This window comes from Asparagus officinalis, chromosome 7, assembly GCF_001876935.1.
Source record: "Asparagus officinalis chromosome 7, Aspof.V1, whole genome shotgun sequence".
NCBI classification, from domain to species: domain Eukaryota; kingdom Viridiplantae; phylum Streptophyta; class Magnoliopsida; order Asparagales; family Asparagaceae; genus Asparagus; species Asparagus officinalis.
The window spans coordinates 62,951,003-62,956,305 of NC_033800.1; the positions used below are offsets into that span (position 1 = coordinate 62,951,003).

At 31.9% G+C, this 5,303-nt stretch overlaps 1 pseudogene; it reads right to left on the reverse strand.

Moving 5' to 3' along the window:
- Window positions 1-3,256, reverse strand: part of LOC109849891 — a 6,722-nt pseudogene extending 3,466 nt beyond the window's left edge.

Consider the following 5,303-nt stretch of genomic DNA (forward strand, 5'->3'; position numbering starts at 1 on the left):
AGCTCCTTTAAAAATTAATAAAATTTTAATATTTGAATATTAATATATTTACTATCTTAATAATAAATTACATAATTACTACAACATATTTGATAATCATATAATAATAATATTTATAGAAAATAGCATATTAATAATAAAATGATGTATTATATAAAATATTCATATAATAATATAAAACCAGAATATACCAGTATTATATTATATTATAAAAATAATATACTATTACTAATAAAATTTAATATATTAATAACTATAATATGTTATATAATATCAAATATTATTAATATATTAATAACATATTATTAATAATATAATATTATATTTATAATAATATAATGTTATGTTATTACTATTATATATACATAATGATAACATATTAATATAAAAAGAATTAAATATGTCAACATTTGAAAGTATTGTGTAATAACTATAATATAAATATGTTATATTAAAAGAACAATATTATATTATAACACATTATACAATATTATATTATAATACATTATACAATAATGTATTATTTTTTCATTAATATTTAATAATAATGTTAAATAATAATATTATAATATATTAATTTTAACATACTATTATAATTAATCTTTGATATATCGTTATTGTGTTTAATACTAATGTTATAACATGTCAAACTATTATTAATCAAAAACACTTACTATGGTGTTTTGAAAACACTTTGGAGGAAAGCACCATGGCGTGGTGTTTGTTTAGAAAGGGTGTTAACTAATCAAGGGACAGTTAGTCATGATCTTTTGAGATTATTCCAATCTCCAGAGTCATCCAGAGTACTTAACCACCAATAATGTTGGCTTACAGTGTCAAACTCATGAAATATTTTCTTGCTCAGCAATTAGATCGTGCTTTCAGCAATGATGAAACTCAAGATTAGTGGTTGTGGTTCCATTACACCTAACTGAGATGGTGAGGTAGAAAGAAATTAGAGCGTGCTTCCTCATAGATTGGGACTCAAATAATTTCATAAACTTTCTTCGACCCTTGGTACTGTTGTAAAGTTTTTTTTCAATCTTTTTCCATTATTAGTTTAAAGACCTCTGACCAAATGAAGAATTATAGATGCATTATTGCATACAATAATAGTGATTGACATATAAGATTTAGATGTCCCTTTGAAAGATTCAAGTTATGGGAGATTTTGGAGTAATTCAATACCTTTCTGCCTTCTCATTATAAGGCAACTACGATAAGCCATCTTCTTGATCAGTACGGCTAATCACTGGATTAAATTGTGGACAAAGATGTTGTTAATTGCATTGTTACAGTTTGTCGTCATCTTGGTTAGCTATTATAACTGAAGAAGGTATATCTACTTGTGTTGTGTAAGGGTCACTTAAAGATGTAGTTTTATTCCCAATGAAATAGGAAATAACATGTTAACTTAATGATAAAGCGGAGGCTCTAAACCTCTCTTCCAAAAAAGATAAAAGAGGAGAAAAATAAAACAAAATAATAAATGACAAAATCAAAGACACAACAATTCTTACATAGTTAGGAGCAAAAAGAAAATTAGAGTCTTACTTTGAGAATTAGGAAAAGAAATCATTAAAGTAGAAATTGGGTGTAGCAATCTCTTTGTAAAAAACTCTGAAGGAAATACCGAAGCGGTCTTAGTGAGTGGCTAGCTTGGTTTATTCTCATCTTGCAACTTGGATTTCAAGAATATTTTGAGGAAGAAAAATTCTTTACGGACCCAAAATATGGGACCAATAGGGGGGACAAGTGAGGTGTCCCCCTCCTATTGGATAATGAGTTGGCATCATTAATGATGGCAAACTCATTATCCAATAGGAGGGGGACACCTCACTTGTCCCCTTTATTGGTCCCATATTTTGGATCCCTGTAGCAAAACTCTTTGAGGAATTATAGAGGAGCAAAAAGTCAACCCCAGTGAATGATGAGATAAGCACAATGATTGCTTCTGGAGGATGGATATGAAGCTTGAATATTTATCATGTCCAAGCATATAATGGTTACTTTTTGAAAGATCTAACCTAGAAATAGATGAGAAGTCGAGCTATATATGTTAAGTTCTTAATGCTTGTATGATTTAATGCTTCAATCCTAATTCAAACCAAGGAAGCTGGTTATTAAGTTGAATGTTCAGACAAACGCCTGTCTTTTGAGTTTTTGAATATAACAAAGCATGAACAATATAATTTTGCCAGAATAAATCAGTATAGGTTGTTCTGGTCTTCTAAGCAGTTGGATATGAGTGCCTAAGTTATAGAAGCAAACTACTTTGTTGGAGGGTTCATGTAACTTTTTAGCTTAATTACAACGACAATTTAATTGATGGGAGAGGCATGGAGCCGACTACAATACCTCTTCCAGTAAACATGTAGAGATTTGTTAGTTATCCAACGATCTTAAACATTGAGACACTGAGACAATCCAGTTTGATTTTTGAAAGACTTAGCCACTTACTGATCCCTCAACTTCTTTCTTTAAAGAACAGGAAGCACTAGTTAGAGATGTGTTACTGAAGTGCCATTGTATTCGTGGGGATTGGAATGGGTCCTTCAATGCCAGAGTATGAGAAGTATTATTCTACCAACAGAAAGAAAGGATGAAAAGTTAAACGGAAGGAAAATGTCATTTTTTAAGTAAAGAAAGGAAATGCTATTAACAAGTCATAATATTCTTTATAGCAATATATATTATGTATATGTGCACGGTCAGGCTGGAATGACTGGCGTGTGACAGTGTGCGCGCGTGCGCGTACGAGTCAGTCTATGCATGTCAGTGTATACAGAGTTTGATCGAGCATTTCTCAAAGAGTTCTACCAAAAATAAATAATTTTCTTAGCAAGGCAGTCTTACATGCTATGCAGCCGTGTCACAACCACATTCTGAAATATTTGCAAGAATAAATTGGCAGATAAAACATGAGATAGACCTCTTTAGCCAACAGATAATTATTAAGAGAAGCTGAAGTGAAAACTAGAAAGTTCAACCAGATTACACTAACACATGCTCATATGCAAAGATAACTCCAACATTTAAAGCTAGGTAACAATGAAGTTGTCAATTACCACAATCGTCCAGGCAAGGAAACAGTGAAGAAGAAACTGAGGACATGAAACCCAGACTTCACCTTCTCGGTACAGGTCTGTAGAACACCACACTAACATACTTTGAACGATAACGTTGTGTGATCCCCAAGTATAGACTGAACTTCACCTCTCTCTGTTCTCTGTGTAGAGGTGATCCGGAGTCACATTCAGTGGTGATGGGAGGCTGCTCAAAGCATCTTGGCTTTGGGGAAAGCTCAGTATAGTAAACTGCAGGTGAGGAGGCACATGTGGTGGATCCCGAGCTTCTTCTTCAACAGTTGGGAAGGGATTCTTATAGCTTGAATCAGGAGATGATGGAACTTCAAAGCCCACTACACTAACTACTTCCTGTATGAAAATTTATTTATTATTCATTTTCTCTAAGAATGTAAGCATAACAATTTGTAATAAATATCCTGAAAGTTTAAAAAATGACAAAAACACCTAAAAATTAAATTTTATAAAAAGACCCTAAGAATTTCAAACCTAACAATGCACTCGAAATATAGGAATTATGAATAGCCCCCTAAAAGATTTGACTTGTAGAAAATACCCTAAAACTTTCAAAAAATTCAAAAAACCCCTCAAAGTTGCAATCCCTAAATTTTTAGACAATAAAAAAACTCCCTCGCAAATTAGAAACTTATAAAAACACACTAAAATTTCAAACCTAACAGTAAATTGAAAATATAAGAATTTCAAACTACACCTAAAGATTTATAAAAAAAAAGCACCCTAAAAATTTCAAAAACATCATAACAAGTCAATTATTTAATAAAATTTGAGAAATTCAGATCTACATTGAAAAATATGAGAATTACAAATATAACCATGATAGTTTTTAATTTGCAGAAAACACACTAAAAGTATCAAAAATTGCAAAAAATACTCTCATAATTGAAAAAAGTTCACAAAAAACATGAGAATTTCAAACCCTCAATAACAGTACACTGGAAACATGGAAATTCAAAATAGACCCATACATAGTTTCTAATATGCGTAAAGCACCCTAAAAGTTTTAAAATTTGCAAAAACACCCTCAAAGTTGAAAATTTACAAAAAAATCCTGAGAATTTCAAACCTAACAATACACCGAGGATATAGGAATTCTAGATAGCTCCATAAAACAATTTGTAATTTGTAGAAAATACCCTGAAAGTATAAAACCATAAAAATTAAAAATTTATAACAAGAACCTGAGAATTTCAAGAGATCACAGCTCTGAAATTTGATAAGGATTGATGGAAATTCTCTAAAACAGTTAAATGCCCCACAATAAACAAATAACATGCATATACAAGGTGTCAAGGTCTCCTCCACCACATGAAAACTTCGAAGTTGCTATGAGGCTTGATTTTATACTCTTAACATGTCCTTGCAGTTGGAGGGCCCTTTTCATGGGCTGAAACTTGGACTCACGTAGCCGTATTTGTTTTTTAATCTGGTTTTTTATACACGCTTGGTGGGATTAGAACCCAGGTTGCTCTGCTACCATGTTATAGGTCCCATCCAGTATGAATCCTCTAAAGTTGTGTTGAGGGTTAAGGGTTATTATTTTATATTCTAACAAGATAAATAAATTATATTTGTCGAGTAAGCTCAAACGATGTTTAATAATAAAAAAAGAGCTTTGCTATAGGGACCCAAAATATGGGACTAATAAAGGGGACAAGTGAGGTGTCCCCTCCTATTGAATAATGAGTTGGCCATCATTAATGATGGCTAACTCATTATCCAATAAGAGTGTGACACCTCACTTGTCCCCCCTATTGGTCCCATATTTTGGGTCCTTAAAAAAATTTTCATAAAAAAATCCTAGAGTAAGTGTGTAAGCGCCCATGCTTTGTGCCCTCGGATGCATGATGCTAACTCAAGAGGCAGTGTCGATGCATAATCCAAGGGAACCCCTTAAATCCAAGTTCCAAAATTGAACAGCAATATTCGTGCATATAAATCCACTTGCATTTAGCACAGATTTGTTCAGAAATTTGAACCGACACATAACTTCTCATATTTTACTTAATTCCTCTAAAACCTTTTTGCTTTGGGTCCATAAATAGAGGAGAATTTTCAACAAACAACAGCAAGAACACATTTCAATCAGCAAAAATAAAAAATAATGCCCTAGTTCCCAGCATCGAAGGAGAAAATTAAAACGAAAAAAAATTGACATTAATGCGAAGAGCGAGTACCTGCGATGCGATGAGAATTGAT